This window comes from Odocoileus virginianus, chromosome 7 (genome assembly GCF_023699985.2).
Source record: "Odocoileus virginianus isolate 20LAN1187 ecotype Illinois chromosome 7, Ovbor_1.2, whole genome shotgun sequence".
NCBI classification, from domain to species: domain Eukaryota; kingdom Metazoa; phylum Chordata; class Mammalia; order Artiodactyla; family Cervidae; genus Odocoileus; species Odocoileus virginianus.
The window spans coordinates 25,862,614-25,876,765 of record NC_069680.1 but is presented as its reverse complement, the minus strand read 5'-3'; positions in this window follow the sequence as shown (position 1 = coordinate 25,876,765).

The window sequence follows — 14,152 nt, the reverse complement described above, 5'->3', positions numbered from 1 at the left end:
GGACCAGTGAGGGGCGCTTGTGCGTCCGCCGGCAGGGAGCGCTGCGACCCCATGGGAAGGGCCTCCCCGGACCTTCCTGAAAGCTTCTTGGACGGCTGCGACTGGAGGGACTTGCAGCCTGAGGTCCTGCAAGGACAGGGGCGTTGGGCTGGAGTTGGGGGAGTGCAAGGAGGGAGAGAAAGGGGAGGAAAGGCGAGTCCTTTGGCTTCGCGGGAGCTCAATGTTCAATGGGGTTACTAATAGTTGCCCTGCTGGTGGGGGGAGGAGGGCGGCTAGGTGTGCAATGAGTGAGGGTCATGACTCAGGCACCTGGTTGCTGAGATCGCGACAGTCCTGCCCACCAGCGAGATCGGCAGCCCTGGGTGTGCGAGTGCCAAGGGCAAGGTCAGTACCTGTGCCCAGAGTGATACTCAACTGTGGTCTTCCTGGGGGAGGGGATCAGGGAGGGACGATTTTCCTCCCCACTCCTGGCTGTGGTCCAGCGCTACCCACTGCCCACCCCCTTGGCTTCTGGTCCTTAAAGGCTAGTCACCAGCTCTGTAACTTCAGTCCAGCGTTGGAACCTCTGCAGTCGTAGTTTCCTCATTTAGAAATTGGAAGCTGGCTGCTGGTGAGGGCAGTGTTAGGTCCTTGGTTCTGCCCCCAATCCCTCGACCTTCTTTGGGAATTCGCAAGCTCCGAAGGGTGCTGGGATGACCTGAGACTTGATAAACGTCCAGGCACCCTGGGCTCTCCTCCGACAGGTAGGTGCTGTAGATCTGGGTGGCACAAGTTTCCTTGGACCTTCCTGGGAACACATGTCCTGGGGTCTGGTTGAGGACCCCACTGACCCCTGGCCCTGGGAAGGGAAGTGCCAGGGTAGTGGGGTGCGGGGCAGGATCCATCCCAGACTCATTAACCTGCGAGGCTATGCAGAGAGGGAGGGATTTTAGTGGTTTTGTTTGGGCAGGACCCTGAGCTGATGTTTCCCTTAGGAGGTGTCATTGCTCCTAGGATGTGAGGATACTCCTGGACTTGGATAGCCTGGGGGGGTCAGGTCCTAACCTGAGTTCACTTTCCCAAGGCCTGGGTTCTGACCTGGGTTCACTTGCCGGGTGCCTGCCTCTCCCCACGGGTCTTAACTTTGACGAGTGAATAGTGATAACGATCGCACCTTTCCTTCCCAGTTGAGGGCCAGTTCATGTTCTAGTTCCTTCATCCCCATAGCAGGCCTGCAAAGCTGGTGGCACTCAGACCCACTCCCGGGAGACAGCTCGTAGGCTCCTCAGGTGGGAGGTGAGGCTTCACCCCCTGGAGCCTGGTGCCCAGACAGCCCCGTCCGTGCTGGGGAGGGAACTGAAACTGCAGACCCCGCTCACGACGACAGTGACCGAGGTCTCCAGCCAGGTGTCTGGGCCGTCTGGGTGGGCCTGGGTGCAGCCTGTTCTAGAGGCCAGGGGTCGGGAGTGGCTGTGTCCACCCCTGGTTCCACGCCCCTCCCTGTCCCCCACTGGGGCCTGGCCCTCTGCGGAGGCTCTGTCTGTTTGCCCTTTAGTATAACCAGGGCTTTCTCCTGAGGTCTGGAGGAAGGTCCACCTCAAGGAAGGAGGTTCTGCATCTTTGGGTGGAGGGCAGATGGGGTGTGGGGAGCATCGGGGTAGCAGGAGCTGTGCCCGGCCCTACTGGCCAGAACTCTGTCTCCCAGGCCTGAGCTGTTTGCGCTTCTCACCTCCAGAGCGCGTCTGGGTCCCCCGCCCCCCTCAAGCAGCCAGTCCAGGGCTTGTCTGGGACACCAGACCCCGCCCGTGGCCAGCCACTTTTCCAGAGGAAAGCACGGCCCCACAGGAGGCCCCACACTGCCCCGTCACAGCTTTGAAGGTGGGAGCCAGGAGGCCAAGTCGAAATGGCATGGAGGGTAAACAGCTGAGGACCCAGTTTGGCCTGGTCAGGAGGCTGGCTGGCTACAAAGGGACACTGTGAGGGATGCCCGGCTGCAGAAGGGACCCATTCAGCTCCCCCTGAACGGGACTTGCCTGCTAATTAGGTGGGGAGGACCCTAGCAGTGGGTGGGCTGCAGGGAAAGGGTGGGATGGGTAAGGGGGGAGGTGAGTGACCCCGTCTGGGAAGAGCTGCTGTTTCCGAATAGCTAGAGCTGAAAGTCCAAGCCTGGTCCTGCCCACCCGCCACCCCAGAGCTGTGTGAGGCGCTGTTAAAAATGGGGATGTGCCAGCCCTGTCCCAGATGTCCCTCCTGCGCTGGGTGGGGGGGGGCTAAAATGGGGATGTGCCAGCCCTGTCCCAGATGCCCCTCCTGCGCTGGGTGGCGGGCTTGCACTCATCATACCTTTGCTGGTGCTTGTCAGGGATCAGGCCTTTGGCACGCTGCCCCTCCATCTGCTGCTGTCTGGGAGGTGGCACCCCCTCCAGCTCTGGGGCACCTGGTGGGGCTCAGGGCAGGAGAACTCCCACACTTGTTCCTCTACTCAGCGGGCTCTGCAAGTATTTCCATGTTCTCCGTATGCTCTGCTGGGGGAGAGGGTGGGAAGCTCCAGTTCTGTCTTTTTGTCTCACAGTAGGATGGTGCGGTATTATCCCACTTCACAGATGAGAAAACTGAGGCTCCACCAGGCTGATGACTTGCTCAAGGTCACACCGTGTGGTGCCCCTGTGGTTCTGCCTTCCTGTGGGGGTGGATGGAGGCTGGGAAGGTGATGTCAATTTCCGTGTGCAGCCGGGTTGGAGCCACAGCCCCCATAACCTCTTAATACCACTCCACGTGGCCTCACTGCACGTGAGACACACTTCAGGGCCGCCCAAGGCTCTGGGTGGTGAGGGAGACTCTCCTATAATTGCTGGTGGACAGCATGCCCGGGTGGGGGGGCCCGGGCTTCCTGGGAAAGGGGCCCTCTTCTCTTCCGGGATGCCCACCATGCCCACAGCCCACTTCTGTGGTCCACGTGGCAGTGGTGGCACTGAGATTCATCTCTAGACCCTTCCGGGCACGTTTGCTGTTCCTGGGACGGCACCGACCTGTTGATTAAAGGTGGTTTCAGTGACTCTTGGTGGGCATCTGGTGGCTCAGTCGGGGTCACTTGGCTTTGTGCCCCCTGCCTGTGCTGAGGGCACTCGTTCAGGACTTGGTAGGAGTGGGGTTAATGGATCCCAAAGGTGAGACCAAGTGGGGTGTGAGCAGGGGGCTGAAAAGGACGTTGTAGTCCCACTAGAAGTAGTGAGTGGATCAGACAGGCCCGAGGCGGCCTGAGCAAGAGGGTCCTGGGTGACCCCCTGCCCTACTCTTGGGTCCGTGGTATGGTGGTTCAGAGGCCAGGTAGGAGGCAGTGATGGACAGACAGTGGCTGGGGCTCCAGCCAGGTGACTCCTGGCTAGGGTGGTCAGGGCAGCAGTTGGTCTTCGGTGCTCCCTGACTGCACAGGCACACCCTAAATCCCAGCCTCCCCCTGACCCGTAGCTGATGGGGGTCACTGGGGAGGGAGGCCTGGGGATGCCCCTGCCACAGGCTTCTGTGCTCCTGGGCAGACCCTTGCACAGAAGCCAGGGGCTCAGTGAATTTCCGTGTGAATTACTCCTTGATTGAGTGAAGCAGAGTGAAAGCAGAGCTGCCATTCCATTGTTCTCTCTCCAGGCTCAGAAGAATGTGCTCAGACAGGTAAAAAAAATGGGCAAGGTTTGCTTAGCTAGCAGACTGTTCCCAGAGCAATGCACAGCTTGGATTGAAAAGCGAGTTGCTGTTTCTTAGGCTGTGCCTTGAAGTCTGAAAGGTTTTTCATTCCAGAGTCTCTGGGGAAGCTGACTTCTGTGTCTGTTTCATCCCCTCCCGCCCCACCCTCCCAACCCCCACAGTTTCAAATGGAGGATCAATGGGAGGATAGAATTGAAGAGAGAATCTGGAAGTAAATGTGACCTCCTTAACTCTAAGATCTTACCCTTGAAACTCCAGACTCTGAATTTCAGCGCTAGAAGACCCGAAAGGGCGCCAAGCAGCTGACACTTGCTCAAGGACAGACAACGGGCTAGTAGCAGGAGCTGAACCTGAACCCAGGTCTTTGGACTTCCAACTTTCTGGAGCTGGGAATCAGAGCAGACCGTCCTGGTTTGTGTCTCTCCCTTTTACACCCAGACCCTCATGTACTGCCTGACATCTTCCTCTCAACATGATGAAACAGGAAAGAAATTGAATTTGTTTTCTATTGCCTTGTGACAGATTACCAGATTTGTTAACAAATTTGGCAGATTAAAACACATGCATTGATTATCTGACAATTTCTGTGGGTGTGGAGGCTGGGAGGGCTTAGCTGGGTCCTCTGCTCAGGGTTGAGCAGAATCGCGGTGCCCGGAAGACAGTCAGGAGTCCGCTGGGAGAGTGACTGCATGAATGTGGAGGGAGGGCACGGGGCTGGACGCCGGGGTCTGTGACACCAGGCACAGTAGCTTGAGGCCCTGTGGCCAAGCTCACGGTCAGTATAGCAAAGGTGCGGTGGGAGTGATCCACAGCTGACTAATACAGGGCCTCTCTGCTGTGGCCGGGGTGTATTCACAGCTGAATCTTTGGTGGGGGCGGAGGGAGGGCCCAGTGTTACTATTTCTGGTCTAATTCACCCTGGTGATGAGGTGCTGGGGAAAGCCCTAGGCCTCCTAAATTTGAAGGTTGAGAGGCAATGTTTTACTCCCAAGTTGGGAGTACAATCTAGCCCAGAGACCAGGTGCTGGGGGGTGAAGTTCGAAAGAGGAAAAATAAGGTAGGTTTTTCAAAACTCACAGACCTTGAGCTCTGTCTGTGCCTTATCAGAATCGCAGGGTCTCAGGGTGATGGCTGGCGATACCACAGGCTGGCTTGAGGGGGCTTGCTGCAAGTTCGAGGTGTTGGCTGGGATCAGCCATGCATGGGATGTGCCTGAGTCAACACTGTGGCACTCAGCCAGGTCAGTCCTGGGCTGGCACGCCAGGTGGCCAGGTCGGGGTTTGTCATGTGCCTCAGCTAGGTTTAATTTTATGTAGAAAAATGATCAAATAAGATGGTTCTCAAATTTGAGTGTCGTGGAGCAAAGCCATGCTTATTACATAAATAAAAGAATATTCTAGCAGGTAGCTGCTTTATAAGGTCTGCAAATGGGTTCCTATGCCTTGGTGGGCCTATGTAGTCAGAGGGGCACAGGTTTTTTTAAAAAAATTATTTATTTTTAAATGAAGCAACTTAATTGCTTTACAAGCAACATGAATCAGCCACAGGTATACATATTTCCCCTCCCTCTTGAACTTACCTCCCACCCCATCTTGCCCCTCTAGGTTGTCACAGAGCCCCAGTTTGAGTTCCCTGAGTCATATAGCAAATTCCCACTGGCTATCTATTTTACATCTGGTAATGTATATGTTTCCATGATACATTCTCCATTCATCTCACTCCCTCTCCCTCCCTCCCCTCAGGTCCACAGGTGTGTTCTCTAAGTCTGTGTCTCCATTGCTGCCCTGCAAATAGATTCGTCAGTACCGTCTTTCTAGATTCCATGTGTATGCATTGATATAGGATATTTGTTTTTCTCTTCCTGATTTACTTCACTCTGTATAGTAGGCTCTAGTTTCATCCACCTCATTAGCACTGACTCAAATGTGTTCTTTTATATAGCTGAGTAATATTCCATTGTATATATGTACCACAGCTTCTTTATCCATTCATCTGTTGATGGACGTCTAGGTTGCTTCCATGTCCTAGCTATTGCAAATAGTGCTGCAGTAAACTCTGGGGGACACGTGTCTTTCTCAGTTATGGTTTTCTCAGGGTATAGGGCATAGGGTTTTATTACATCTATTTTACAGATGAGGAAGCTGAGATTCTGAAAAGAGTTTCTGTGAAGGGCCCGGCAGTAACTTCAGAGGGTTCCAGTGGCAGAGTTGGGACAGTGTCCCCTGGCCCCTCTGGGAACTCAGTGGTCCTCTGTCTTTGGAGCCCCACTGGAGAAACATGAGAGAAGACTTCACAGCATCTCCGCCCAGTTTGGGTGGGTCCACCACCTGCATCTTTATAACAGTCTTCCAGATGCCTCTGATGTACTGGGTTGAGATCCGTTGGAACACAATTTCGATGATCAGACCCAGAAGTTTGGGTCAGTGATGAGATGCAGAGAAGCATCGTCCACTCCCCGAGTAATGAATGATTTCATCCACGGCAGCTGCTGACACGCTAGTTTTCCAGGGACTGAATCAGACCGTGCGGTTGTGATTATGTGTTCTGTGGCTGACCCACTGCCAATGCTGGAAGTTTAGAATCCACAATTCAGCCAACTTAATCACGTACCTACCGTGAGAGAGGCAGGGAATGCTGAGCCGGGGACCACAGAAAGCAAGCCTTGAGGCCAGGATGCTGCCCTTAGCTCTGCGCTGTCTGTCTGTTCTGCTTAGAGGTGCCCAGCGCGAGTAGAAAGCGGATTAGGCTTCTGCTTCTTTGCAGCACGCAGACAGCGACAGGCTTGGGGGCTGCGGGAAGGGTGGGGCGGGTGCTGCTGCCGTGCTGCTGATCTCAGCAGGACTGGCCTTCTCCACCCTCGGCTGCCTGTCTGCTCTGACACCGCTGGTCGTGTGACCCACAGCGTCTTTAGGTCTCTCCAGTCTGCATCCATCACAGCCCTCATCCCATGCATGCAAGTACATCCATTAAACAGTCTCCTCAATGGGAAAAGCTTCGATTTCCCCAGGGGCTGTGACGGGTGGCATTACTGGTGTCGATACCTTTCTGATAGAGCTTGCGGAAGCAGCCCCTGCCTTCCAGCGCGAGAGGTGTCTCTTGTTTCTAATGATTTACGGTGCTCACAACATTGATGTTCACAAGCAAATGCATATTTATCCAGGTTCAGAAATCTGCTCCCCCACAGTATGCACATGTGTGAGAAAAAAGCAGAAGAATCAGAGTCTGGCAGGATTTCAGAGGAAGGAGAGAGGCTGGATTCCTTGATTTCCTCTGCACACCTGCCACCTCCCCAGCTGGGCACCTTGAACCAATTTACAGATGACTGCCGAGAAAAGCTTGAGTTGGATTAATTTCAGGCATTGACCAGAAATTTCTTTTTCAACCAGAGTTTGTAGGGTGCTTACAGTGCCACGCACAGTGCATGGGGTCAGAGGGCAGGAGCTGAGAGGAGACAGATGGCCTCTCAAGGTCAGGGGAAGGGAGAGACCAAAACAATAAAACTCATGACAATCAGGATGGAAGAGGAGCTAGCTGGAGTATCAGGCAAGGGGCCATGGAGGAGCTGTGATGTCGGGAGAGGAGCACCGAGGATCTAGGGCATCAGGGAGGAGACTAGAGCAGCTGGGGCGCGGGGTGACTGCATGGAGAAGGTGGTGTTTAAATGGGATCTTGGAGGAACTTCTCTGGTGGTCCAGGGGCCAAGCTCTGCACCTTCAATGCAGGGGGGCTGGGTTTGATCCCTGGTTGGTGAACCAGATCCCATATCCTGCAATGAAGATCAAAACCTACGTGCTGCTACTAATACCCGATGCAGCCAAATAAATAAATAAGATATTAAAAAGATAAATGGGACACTGTAGTCTATGCAGGAGTGTGCGTGGCCTGGAGGCTTGGTGGTGGGATGTGGGTGCTGCTTCCTGGCCACAGAGTGGGAATAGCTGATTGAAGGGCACATTGGCTGACAGCGGCCCAGGTCACCCATCTAAAGGGCACAACGGCCTCCCAGAAAATAAACCTGACTGGCAAAATGTACGCTTGGGTTCGGGAATTGGAGAGAAGTGAGTAGTTTCTTCTTGCCTCCAAGGCAGAGCCTGGGGGTGCAAAGTCACCTGCAAAGACATTTTTATTTTGCATACCATGTAGGAAGTGTTGGCTCCTTCCCTGCACTCAACAGATAAATGTGAACACATATGCCAAGGATATCAGGACTTCCCTGATGACTGAGTGGTAAAGAGTCTGCCTACCAGTGCAGGGGACAAGGGTTCAATCCCTGGTCTGGAAAGATCCCACATGCCTCAGGGCAGCTGAGCCCGAGAGCCACAACTACTGACCCCACATGTTGCAATGACTGCAGCCCACATGCCCTGGAGCTCCGTGCCCTGCAACAAGAAAAGCCACCCCAATGGGAAGCCCCTGCATTGCAACTAAAGAGCAACTCTTGCTTGCTGCAAGCAATGAAGACCCAACAGCCAAAAATTAAAATAAATAAAACGATTTTTAAAAAGAGTATCAATTAGAAGGTACTAAAAATCATCAGCCTTCATGGGTACCTTTTGCTTCTCTGGCCCTTAGAGTTGAGCACGCACTCTGAGCTACAGGAAAACCAAGCCTGGCCCTTGAACAACAGGTGCCCAGCCGTGTGTGGCTCTGCATCCATGCCGTGAGGTGGTCCAGCACTGCTCTCCCAGGTGGGGTTTGAAGTTAGACTGACCAGGAGAGAACCTGGAGTAAACCTCTGATGCTCTTGGCTGGTATCTGGCTCCTTGGGCAAGCCCTTCGCTCTTTGCAAGGCTTTCTCATCAGCTTTCATTCCATTGAAACAGTCTTTCTGTTGGGCTAGGACTCCTGCCATCCTTGAAAGAGCCAAGGAGTTGATCACACACACCTGGATTTTTTTAAAAAAACTGTATTTTTGGCTGCACTGGGCTTTCACTGCTGCTCGGGCTTTGCTCTGGTTGCCGTGAGCTGGGAGCTACCCTTCATGCTGTGTGTGGGCTTCTCACTGCGGTGGCTTCTCTTGCGGAGCACAGGCTCTGGGGCTGGCAGGCTTCAGGAGTTGCAGCTCATGGACTCTCGAGCACAGGCTCAACAGCCAGGGTGCACAGGCTTAGCTGCTCCGCGGCACGTGGAATCTTCCCAGACCAGGGATCAAACCCATGTCCTCCACACATGGGGGACATTCTCATCCACTGTGCCACCAGGAAAGTCCACCTGGGATGTTTTGATACTTACAGGGGGTGAGGAGAGAGGGACTTGGCCCTTCTCGCCTGCCTGAGGACACCTGCCCATCAGCTCCCTGCCCTGGGACTTCTGCTGACCATGGGAAGCTGTTGGGACACCAGAGAGAGATGACTGGACCTGGTTAGTTTCATGCCCCAGGTATGCCCTTGGTGTCTGAGAGGCTGAGAAGTGGCCTTTCTTGGCCATAGGACGTTTCCATTTCTACAGTGCCAGGCAGGCAGCATGCATGTGGCTCAGATCTGCCCCAAGCTCTCCTGGCTGTTGCACCTGTTAACTAAGTGGATCTGCTGTGTGGACGAAGGAAGGAAAACCTGACTACAGTATATTTGTTCTTTTTTATTATAAAAGTCATATGTGTTCATTGAAATTCAATATAGGGTGGAAAAAAAAAAACCACAACCCAGGCGGGCAGAAGAACCATCTCTAATGCCAGCTCTCAGAGGGAACTGCTAGTGATGCATCAGCACCTTATCTTGTAGGTTTTCTTTCTCTACCCTCACAGAACTATTCCTTCGAGAATTGCAATACCGTAGGAAGCACAGCCTCTGGAAGGTTCATCTGCTGACTATGTTTACCTGAAGAATCCCCTCTGCGGTCTCCCTTAGACATGCAGATATAGAGCAGGCTGGCACCCAGCTGGGCATGAACCTTGAGCCTCCCAGAGAGGAGGCATATAGGGAGCCAGGGATCTCTGGGAGGAGGCTGGGCCCCAAGTCCCCAATCCCAGATGCCCATGATTAGAAGTTAGGGAGAACTGTGGGGCCCCAGTGTGGCCTCAGTCTGGTTTTAGGTTTGGGGGTAGTTTCATTATGGGCTTCCCTGGTGACTCAGATGGTAAAGAATATGCCTGCAATGCCAGAAACCCAGGTTCAGTCCTTGGGTTGGGAAGATTTCCTGGAGAAGGGGAGGTCTACTCACTCCAGTATTCTGGCCTGAAGAATTCCATAGACAGAGGATACAGGCCAAGGGGTTGCAAAGAGTTGGACATGACTGAGCAACTAATGCTTTCACTTTCAGTTTCATTATGTCTACGAGCAAACCTATCTTGAGGAAAGGGACATCTAGACTGGAGAGCTGGGCTCCATGCTGGGGCAGAGTGTCCCTGTGGCCCCCTCTGGTCACTCTTGTCCACCAGGACAATGCTACGGTGTTCCAGGTGACTTGAGGTCTCCGAGGGTATGGAATTCCCTTCCCTACATAGGTCCAGGTTAGTGTGGGCCGGTGGCAAGAGATGCTTGGCATGAGATAATGAAGGCAGAAGTGACGTAGCAGCTGTATCCCATCCACTGGGAGACTGGAGCACAGGACACCTGGCCGCTTGCAGACGTCACTGCTCACTGGTGGGCTCACCTGGCGGGCAGGGGCTGCCATGACCCCCCTTCATTGAGCCTCTGCAGCTCCAGGTCAGGCGGGCAGGGGCTGCCATGATCCCCCCTTCATTCAGCCTCTGCAGCTCCGGGCCAGGCGGGCAGGGGCTGCCATGACCCCCACTTCATTCAGCCTCTGCAGCTCCAGGCCAGGCGGGCAGGGGCTGCCATGACCCCTCTTCATTGAGCCTCTGCAGCTCCAGGCCAGGCGGGCAGGGGCTGCCATGACCCCTCTTCATTCAGCCTCTGCAGCTCCGGGCCAGGCGGGCAGGGGCTGCCATGACCCCCACTTCATTCAGCCTCTGCAGCTCCGGGCCAGGCGGGTGTGTTGCCATAACCCCCCCTTCATTGAGCCTACTGCAGCTCGGGCCAGGCGGGCAGGGGCTGCCATGACCCCTGCTTCATTCAGCCTCTGCAGCTCCGGGCCAGGCGGGTGTTAGCTCTGTGATGAAGGGCATCAGAGTGCAGGCCGCCCCCATCACCTAAGCTCGTTCTAGTCCATCCTGTAGGTCTGCTCATCCTGCTTCCCCTGACCTGCTCCACCTCACATCCACCTTCCCTTCTCCACAGCTGACTTCAGGCTATGGTGCCAGATGTAGAAGCAACAGCTCCCAGAGACGGTTTAATCAGGTCCCACAACTGGGCAACACCCAATCCTATGTGTATAATACATATATGTATGATATGTATTTATATAATGACCATGTGATTTTATGATAATAAATCTTACATTCATTTTTATTATATAATTCTTGCGCCCATTCTAGAGACACAGAAGCAGAGGCCTGGGGCTCCACCAGGCCACCATCATGCCTGTGGAATGCCCACTCAGCTCTGGGCACGAGGGGCCCACAAACCACTGACAAGGATGCTCTCCTCCTCCAGCCAGGAGTCTCTGGTCTCTTCAGGGGAGAAGCAGGAGAGGTAGGGCGCTCCTCACTGCCATCTTCTTACCCACTCTCCTTTCTCCATTTCCTCAAAACTGTCAGTTCCCTGAGCCAGAGCTGGACCTTGGGCCAACTGCTATGAACACTCAGCAGATTAAGGAGAAGGGAGGAGAGTGGCGCCCTGGAGGAAAAACCGGGAGAAAAGAACTCAGATAGGAAAGGATGTCAGGAGGAGAGGTTCTAGAGACTAAAGGGCTCCCCTGTGTGGTCTTCACTCCAAACGAGGGTGCAGCATTGGTGCGCTACTTGATGCTGACTGCTGGGCCCTCCGCAAGCACACAGCTTGTCCCCGGAGAGCCTGAGCTGTCTCAGAGAGGGGCGGAGCCGCAGGCATCCCAGAGAGAGGGGGCGGAGCCACGGACGTCCCAGAGAGAGGGGGCGGAGCCACGGGCATCCCAGACAGAGAGGGCAGAGTTAACAGGCATCCCAGAGAGAGGGGGTGGAGTTACAGGCGCCTAGGGCAGGTCTCTAGGGGGTTCGTGATTGAGAGAAAACGCATGTGTTACCTCTGAAGAATCTCTACAGAGGTTTAGGGGACTGGGAAAGACACTGGCTTCCCACCTCTCAAAAGTGGGTGGGAGCTGGAGCATGTGGAATAATAAGAAAAGTTCCTTTATACCCAGGTTCACAGGTCTGTAACATCATACGAGATAACGGGTAGAGGGAGAAAGGCCGGGGTCTCACTTTCCGCTAGCGGTTAGCTCATGTGAGCTCGGAAATGGGCACTGTGACATCCGTCTTGTAAGACGTAGCCTCTCAGTTTCCCACTCAGGAGGAAGGAACTGGGCTGTTTCAGGAAGGTGAGCACTAGGGAGGATGAGGAAATCGTTTTGTTAACAATGTGAACACTAGCAGATGCAGGGTGTTTGCCCCAAATTAAGAAACTCAGGGTATCACTTGGGGGTCAGTCTTCTCCATGTCCTGGGTTAGAGGGAGGGAGGAGCCAGCGAATGGGTGCTGGTAGTTCCTGGTTTCACCAGTCGTGGGTGGCAGAGCGCGGGCACAAGCCATCTGCCTCGGCTCTATCCAGGGTTCTCCCCACTCAGAACTGCCTGCCTTCAATTGGCCCAGGAAATGGGCTGTCCCCCAGGGGAATACAGGTCTTTAGGCTGCTAAGTCCCACTCTTCCCCACAGCATCTGACTTTTCAGACCCCCTACCTCCAATGCTGAAGCTAAAACTCCAGTATTTTGGTCATCTGACGTGAATAACTGACTTGTTGGAGAAGTCCCTGATGCTGGAAAAGATTGAGGGCAGAAGGCGAAGAGGGCGTCAGAGGGTGATATGGCTGGATGTCATCACCGGTGCAAAGGACACGAACTGGGGCAAACTTTGGGAGATGGTTGGGGACAGGGAGGCTGGAGGTGCTGCAGTCCATGAGGTTGCAAAGAGTCTGACACGACTGGACGACTGAACACCTACACTCACCCTGGGTCCCCTTCTTCACCGATGCCTTTAGCATCTCAGCATGCCGGCCTTCTTCCTCTCAGGGTCCCTCTTCAGCCACACCAGCTGCGGCACCTGGCACAGGCCCCCATTTCCCCACAGGCCTTTCATTGAAGAGTTTCATGCTGGGCACTCCAGGAACAGGAGTGACAAGTCCAACTCCCAAACACGAGTTCCAGAACTGTTCTGAGTCCTTGGGGTCACTGCCTGGTCTGAGCTTCCTATACCCACCCCCACCCCACCCCCTTCTGATATAGCTGCCAAAATCCCCAGAAGCTCAATGCCCTCTGAGTCCTGATGGGAGCTTTTAAGCTCAGCATACTTAGCACCTGTCTTCCCCTGATCTTGCCCCAGGAAGGGACCCAGCAGTGCCATTGAATGGGCTGTGAGTGCCCAGGGTGTTGCTCTGTTGAGTTGGTAGGTAATTTGCTTCTCCAAGACCCCAGATTAAGAGATGCTCCATTCATGGGACTTCTTGTCCCACACAGGACCTTTCCTCATAGGTACTGCAACTCTGCTTCCTTTAGAAAGAGTCTTCAAGTAGCCAACCCTGATGATCTTAAAATGTAACCTGCATGATGCAGGGTCCAAAGTAATTTAGAATGTGTTTCTGGCAGGATATTTCATGGTGTAACACAGGAAATGTCCAGGCACCAGCAGGGGAATTATTTTCAGGTAGGACTCCCAGCAGGAAGAGACCCCTCCCTCCCAAAAGAGTTTCGTGGCTGAACAGCCTAGGATTTAGAGTCAGACCAACCCAGAGCACATCCTGCCTCCATCCTTTTGAGCTCTGCTGCTTCTGGCAAGTTGCAAACCTTCTCTGAGCCTCAGTTTCCTAATTTATAAAACCAGGCAATAAACTTATCTAGGCAATAGAGTTGTTATAAAGAAGAAAAGCACATAGAATGCTTACCAGGGCAGTTTGCCCACAGGGATTGGTGCTGGCCCACTCCCAAAGCCTCCCACCAGAATCCCAGAGCCAGAATGGTTGCAAGCAAAAGCTGAAAGAGCTGTGTGCATGAAATTGCATCAGTCATGGAGCTCGACGGCAAGCAGCTGAAGCTAATTCTGCTTATTAAGGCAAAACAAATGCATTGAAGGGTGTGAGCAGCTCACAGGATCTCTGTATGGGTCAGACAAGTAGTTTTGGAGGCCGTGCAGCCAGGAAAAATGTTCAGAATCACTCGGCAGGGCTGCCCCTGGGGAGACATCTGAGACCTCTATGGGAACCGACACCTCTGCGGGCGCTGGTGATCCCAGAGTGAATGAGCTGGCCATTGCTGCTTGAGCCCAACTCTGGAAGCCTCTAGAACATGTGGCTATCTCTGGTGCCCCCAACCTCCCCAGCATGGTGTCCACACAGTCTCAGACTCTTTCTGTCACTGGCTCCCATGGGTGCCTAATGGACAGAACGCTTATCAAATGCCTGCAAAGGAGGCTGGGAAGGCAGGTCTCTGGCATTTCAGCATCTGTA